The 7,673-nt window shown below is 38.9% G+C and overlaps 1 pseudogene; it reads right to left on the reverse strand.

Moving 5' to 3' along the window:
- Positions 1 to 4,101: 4,101 nt before the first annotated feature.
- LOC101836300 lies at positions 4,102 to 4,587 on the reverse strand (annotated as a pseudogene).
- Positions 4,588 to 7,673: the final 3,086 nt, after the last annotated feature.

Below are 7,673 nucleotides of genomic sequence, written 5' to 3' on the forward strand. Positions count from 1 at the left end.
TCCCTATACAATAAAGGAACTTCAGGAGGCATCACCATACCTGACTTCAAGCTCTATTATAGAGCTATAGTCCTGAAAACAGCTTGGTATTGGCACAAAAATAGGCAGGTAGACCAATGGAAATGAATCGAAAGCCCTAATTTTAACCCACACACCTATGAGCACTTGATTTTTGACAAAGACGCTAAAACTGTACAATGGAAAAAAGAAAGCATCTTCAACAAATGGTGCTGGCATAACTGGGTACTGGTATGCAGAAGACTGCAGATAGATCCAGGTCTATCGCCTTGTACAAAACTTAAGTCCAAATGGATCAAAGATCTCAACATAAATCCAGCCACACTGAAACTTTTAGAAGAGAAAGTGGGAGATACTCTTCAACAAGTTGGTACAGGAGACCACTTCCTAAACATAACACCAGTGGCACAGGCACTGAGATCAACAATTAACAAATGGGACCTTCTGAAACTAAAAAGCTTCTGTAAGCCAAAGGACACAGTCAAAAAGACAAAAAGGCAAGCCACAGAATGGGAAAAGATATTCACTAACCCTACATCTGACAAAGGGCTAATCTCCAAAATTTACAAAGAACTCAAGAAACAAGTCTCCAAAACACCAAAGGATCCACTTGAAATGTGGGATACAGAGCTAAATAGAGAATTCTCAGTAGAGGAGGCTAAAATGGCCAAGAGACACTTAAGAAAGTGCTCAACATCCTTAGCCATCAGGGAAATGCAAATCAAAACAACTCTGAGATACCATCTTACTCCTGTCAGAATGGCTAGAATCAAAAACACCGAAGACAATTTATGCTGGAGAGGATGTGGAGAGAGAGGAACACTCCTCCACTGCTGGTGGGAGTGCCGACTCATACAGCCTCTTTGGAAATCAGTATGGAGATTCCTCAGGAAAATGGGAATCAATCTACCACTAGACCCAGCAATTCCACTCTTAGGCATTTATCCAAATGAGGCAGGTTCATACAACAAGGGCATCTGCTCCACTATGTTCATAGCAGCATTGTTTGTAATAGCCAGAACCTGGAAGCAACCTAGATGCCCCTCAACTGAAGAGTGGGTAGAGAAAATGTGGTACATTTACACAATGGAGTATTACTCAGCAGAAAAAAACAATGGAATCTTGAAATTCGCAGGGAAATGGATAGCACTGGAAGAAACCATCCTGAGTGAGGTAACCCAGTCGCAAAAAGACAAACATGGTATGTATTCACTCATATATGTATTTTAGACATGAATCAGGATAGTGCCAGTCTGCACTTCCACAGATAGAGAGTCTGGGAAACAGGAAACAACCTAAAAGATATTCATATACGCACAGTACCCAAGAGAAGAGGATGGAGACAAAATCCTCTGAATGGATGGGGAACACGGCGAGGGGTTGGGGGGAGTGGGACCTGGGAAGAAGAGAGGGGGTGAAGAGGAAGGGAGTTGGTCATGGGGGAACAGGGGGTTGAGGGGGTGGGGGTAGAATAGGGGGGGAAGAGGGAATCATAGGTTCAAAGACAGATCAGGCATCAGAGTGACCTCGAGTGATCTAAAGGGATAACACCAATTGGCAAGCTAAGCAATAGTGGAGGGATCACCTCGAATGCCCAACCCTGATAATGAACTTGATGTCTATAACCATCCGGGAGCCTTCATCCTGTAACTGATGGAAGCAGAGGCAAACACACAATTAATCACTGAACTGAACCCAATGAACCCAGTGACAGAGAGAGAGGAGTGATGAGCAAATTGGCAAAGAATGGGCTGGCAAAACCAGCAGAGACAGCTGAACTGAACAGGGGAGAGCTCTTGGACCCCAGACCGACAGAGGGGAGGCCAGCATGGGACTGATCTGGACCCCCCAAATGTGAGTGTCAATGAGAAGGCCTGGGCAACCTATGGGGCCCTGAGCTGTGGATCAGTGTCTATCCCTGGTATACAAACTGTCTTCGTGTGCCTATAGCACAAAGAGAGATGCTCTCTCAGCCTGGACTCTTAGGGGAGTGCCTGGACCCTACCAAGAGTAAAATGACAGACTCTAGATATCCCCTATGGGGAAGGATTTGGCAATAGGGTGGGAGGGAGGGGGGAAAGGGGAGTGCGGGAGGAGGGGAGGGAGAGGGAACTGGGATTGACATATAAAACAAGCTATTTAAAATTAAAATAAAAATTATTAAAAAATTAAAGGTTCAAATAGAAACATTTTTCCCAAAAGAAAATAGCTTTTTTTTTCTTTGAGAAGAACCCACAGGTGATCTTATTGTGAACAGATGATGAAATGTGTCAGAAAAATCTCTTCATAATTCAACTTTTGGTTGTACATGAAAAATCAGGAGGCAGCCTATTGCAGCCTATAATACTTGGATACTGTATAAAAACTTGCCAGAATGGTCAGAACATTGCAATGGTCTTTGGAACAATCAGGCCTCTTCCTTGGAATAATTAGGCCTTCTGCTTCAGCAAGAATTGCATTGTCTTCTACACACCTGTCCACTGTATAAAGGCAATGTATACCATTCTGGAAAGTTTTTGCTATCAATACTGAAGTTAATGAAGAAATTAGAATAAATTTCCAAGACAACTTGATGATTATTAACCAGTTCTGTAGGCAAACCAATCTTTCATGTTCTCATGATTTTATGAAAATAAATAAGTATTTACCGATAAGAGCTGGATCAGGCTGGAAAGACATATTTCAAGCTGAAAAATCATCTAGAGTTTTTGAAAAATAAACAATTTTCATTTGAAATGAGTTTACTTTAGTGTACAACACTGAAAACTGAAATTCAAGGAACTTCATATTTGGTATAAATTAGGATTGCTTTTGAATACTAGTCTCATTCAAATTCACTAATCTTGTTGGTCAGGATACCTAGATTTGTGTTCAGCTCTTGCTTAGCACTCATGAATACTTTGGTTGCAGGCTCAGTACTATAGAACAAACACGTCTTTGTTACAGACATTTTCACATCTTGCTAATCTCTGAGGTCCCTGACTGCCTTCCCGTTCAATGCTATCCACACCTGTCTCTTGATTCCTGACATCATGATTGATATATTTATGCAGCAGTTTTAGATTCTCATGTTGGTAGTTGAGGCCTTCTACAATTAATTCTTAGCTTTACTAATTGCTGTGATTTTAATAGTAATTGTAAGCTTGACCATGATCTACCTAAAAATTGTGTTCATCTTGTCAACCCTGCTATAATCAACATTTAATTAGTTTTTTAATTCTGTGACATTTGGAGAAATTTTGTGATGCTTGATATATGAAAACATCTTGTCTACTCTTTATTTCTTTGTAAATTATTTACAAAGAATATGAGTCTCACATATTACCCCTCTTTTGTTATCTTTTTGTTTATTTGTTTTTTGTTTTGTCTTCACACACCATTTTTCCCCCATTTTTGACACAAGAAACAAATCAAAAGGAAAAGCTCGTTTCCCTTGAGTCCTTCTGTTTATGATGAGTATGTGAGAAAGCCCCACAAGGATTTGGAATCCCGGAGGCTGACCTCACTCTCCTTGGCTACACCTGCTCCTGACTACTTAGCTATGGAATGCATTAGACACACGCATGAAGACCTTGAAGTGAGAAAAAAAATATGGCTCGCTTAACCGATACATTATATACCAGAGCTCCAAAGTTTCCAAAGCAGTTTCATACCCTGCTCTTTGCTGGATCTTTACAACCCTCTTACCTGCAGCAACAGAGTTCAGTGAAGCTTGTGATCCAACACACATGGGGTTAGTCACTTCATCCAGTCACACATGCCCGCTCCAAGCAAGCCATAAGGGCCAGCAGCTGTCTGCTCTGCGGATTGGAAGTCTGGGCATTTTCTCTCCCTGGATTTCTCTTTGCTGCTGTGCCATCAAACTCTCCATCGTTCCTCCGGGAAACAGACAGCTGCTCTGCTTCTCTCTCTCTCTCTCTCTCTCTCTCTCTCTCTCTCTCTCTCTCTCTCTCTCTCTCTCTCTCTCTCTCTCTCTCTCTCTCTCTCTCTCTCTCTGTCTCTCTCTCTGTCTCTCTCTCTGTCTCTCTCTCTGTCTCTCTCTCTCTCTCCTCTCTCTCTCTCTGTGTAATTTATTATTCTCCTGCTGCTGGCTTGTCTGTCCTCTGCCTCTGTCTTCTCAGCCTGCAACTCTGGAGGGATGAGAAACTGGAGCTCCTCGGTGCTGATGGCAACTTTATCTGGCTGAAGCCACCTTTTAAAATGTTCCAAGATGCTCTCATCAGAATCAAGTCCATCCACAAAAAACTCTGATGTTAACTTCTCTTGGAGGAACCGATCCCACTGGCCCATGTCTATCCTTGGAAGTTACTTCCTCATTTAAACCTTTGATTCTTCTTAGTTTCTTCTCTAGAGATGTCAAATACACTTCTGAATCATACAGGGCTTTACAGCTGGCTCCACTGGCTCCATGTGGCCTGCGCCTGCAGTATGTGAGCCCGTAAAAGATTCTGAGAATGCGTTATTGGCAACATCTTCTTGGGCAATACTAGGCAGACAAGAACAGATTTCAGCCCAGAGATCCTGACCAGAGTTTGTAGCTGAAGAGTCAAGGCTCTCAAACATTTTCATTTGGAGTCTGAGTGCAATCGCAACGCCCGGCTCTGGTCTGTAGCTGGCAGTCAGGAAGAAGCAATGAGGGGCCTCTTTTGTTATCTTTAATAAAAATTCATTAAACCAACAAACAACAACAACATAAATAAATAAATAGATAAATAAATGAATGAATGAATAAATGCTCCAAATGCCCTAAACTGTTCACTTGCCCATACACTCAGCCTCCAACTACACAGCAATTACCCCACAGAAGCTTGTTGGCAAAGTCTATCAGCTTTCCACATCCCACACGATTGAATACTGAGTTAGAATGTGTTACAATCATAATTTAAAGTGTAATGGTATCAATTTTTAGCTCCTACTAATTTATATCTTCTCTCAAGGCAGAAAGAATTAACAAAACAAGGAGGAACATAGAAAGGAAGGATGTAATCACTCTATATTTCAAACATAACTATATTTCATATCAGGTCTCTATTTCTCCACCCACATTTGAATACCTCCCATTACCTTTGTGTCTGTTGAGACATAAGGCGTATAGCCTGCTATTTTAAATTTGTTAATAACATCTTCGAATAATTTCTTCCCTGCTGTCTATTGGTGATCAAAGAAATTCTGTCCTTGATATGGCTATATTCATGTTAATGACACACATTTGTTCAAGACTCCTTTACACATTTATTCAGGGCTTCCTCTGGTGTTCATATATAGATGTTTTATTCTTTTTATTAACTGCTGTCTTATTTACATTTTAATAAAAATGGAAGGAGGGTATTTGGTGAAGAGTCTTGTAAGCAAAAAAATGGAGAAAGGAAAAGATAATTTTCTGATTGCTGTTAAAAATAATAATCATATTTTCATTCAATATATAATAGTACTGTGGGTGATATAATATATATTGTTATAATAGCAAGCTGAGTCAGGTACACTTCAGTAGATAGCAAATATTGTATAGACTGATTGATTGGTTTGCTGGTTGGCCTGTATGTACATATTTGGACTCAGGTAAGTTCGATATCACATGTCTTTTGGACTGGGAAACTGAAACATCACATAACTACAAGGTACTTAAAATTAAGAAATAAAGAAAAACAAAAATGAAAAATACGTGAAGTTACTTTCATTGAGAATCGTCAATTTTTTTTTCTGTGTTCACTGGAGTATCATGATAAAGCCACTTTTCATGCAACACCATTAGAATGAGGTAAAGTATTCCATCTGCAGTGAAAAGAGACTTGAAGTCAATCTATGATGGGGAAAATTCTTCTGTGTTTATGTTTGTCTTATTGGTTGATAAATAAAGCATTGTTGGTCAATAGAGTAGCAAGATAGGTGGGACTAGGAGTTAAGGAGGATTCTGAGAAATGTAGTCAAGGGTAGACAGTCACCGTGTGATCCTAAGATGAAAGGACACATGAGGCTGGTGTCCTCAGTAAGATAAGACCCTATAGAAAAAAATATATTAACAGTTATGGGTTAATACTTAAGACAGATTTAGTCAATGAAAAGTCCTGGACATTGACTGACAGCATTGTAACTAATAGAGTCTCTGTGTTATTTGGTCTTGATGAGGCTCTGGGACCAGCGTGGCAGGAAGAATGATCGCTACAAAACTGTAAGAATATGATGTACAGAAGAGGCAGGGAGGCATACACTGAGACTAATAGAGAAGTCTCCATCATATGGGCACAGCTGAGAACTTTGTAAAAAGAAACACATAAAAAACTGGTCATCGTATGATTTCAAGATTTTTTGATATGTTAGATTTATTAACGCATATACATAAAATATAATTTTGAGAGGTTTATATGTAGTTTCTTTGAAAACTAGTAGTGAGGTTTTCTCTAGAGTAACTGCAGACAGATTCAGAATTCATCGTTGAATAAAACTCATTGCACTACAAGGCAAAAAATCAAGTTACTATAAGTATATTGAGGGTATATATGTTATTTGCCATTGCACGTAAATTTTAAATGCATTTTAAATGAAGTCTTTTTTCTTTCTGTTTGACACACACAGTTAAATAACCTAAATATAACTAATTCTGAATGACTGGTGATTAAATGTACACTTATGCATTAAGGAAATAATATATAACAATAATGGCATTGGTTTCATATTATATTCAAATTTAATTAATTCACATTATCAAACAAGTGGCATAATATATATTGTATTTATAAATTATGTTTAATTACAAAATTTTATATTTGTGATTCATTATTGAAAACATAAATATTTAGTATGTTTAAAACAAATACATACTTTCTGCTTTGGCATAATTTCCATCAGTAATTTTCCACTGGAAAATAATTTAGGATTGTCTTTAAGAAGAAATATATTTATTTTTGACTTTTTCTTTAACAAGTCAAGATTTTATTACTGAATTGCATGAAAAGTTAATTTTACTACTTATAGTATTAATTTCCTAACAATCTATAAGGAAATTTTATTTATTTTTGTTTTTCTTTTTACATCCCAATCAAAGTTACCCCCCCCCCTCCAAGTTCCTTAGGTTTCTGCTGGTGTCCTGTATCTCATTTCTGGCATTCACTGGTGAGCTCCCTCTCAGGTTATGGGAATCATTACCCAGTCATTACTTGATTATTCCCAAAATTTCTGTACTGTCTTTTGTAGCACAAAAATACAAACCCAGAGGCACATATTGTGGTTCAAGCTGAAGATCAGAGGAGTAAAACAGTCAAGTCACCAGAGAGATCTTACCTCTACTAAGGCTGGGGCAATCCTGTTCTCAGTGTGGCTGGAGACTAATTGCCTAAGACTGGAATTCCAGCTGTGAGACCCTGCTCCTGTCTTATTCTTCTCTAGTGCTTGTATTAAAGGCATATATCACAACTGTCCACTGACTGGCCTGTATGGCTATGGCTAGCTTTGAGTTCTGATCTCCAGGTATGTTTTATTAGATCATAATAATATATCACCACAGTCTTTACCCCAGCACATGTTGTAGGCAAGAAAAATTGTAGGTTGAAGGGTTCTGTGACTGGGTTGGGTTCCCAGTCCCTCCACTGAAAGACTTGCCTGGTTACTGTAGATGGCCAGTTAAGGCTGGGTTTCCCATATTGCTTGGAGTAATAGCT

The sequence above is a fragment of the Mesocricetus auratus genome, unplaced genomic scaffold (assembly GCF_017639785.1).
Source record: "Mesocricetus auratus isolate SY011 unplaced genomic scaffold, BCM_Maur_2.0 Super-Scaffold_100676, whole genome shotgun sequence".
NCBI classification, from domain to species: Eukaryota; Metazoa; Chordata; class Mammalia; order Rodentia; family Cricetidae; genus Mesocricetus; species Mesocricetus auratus.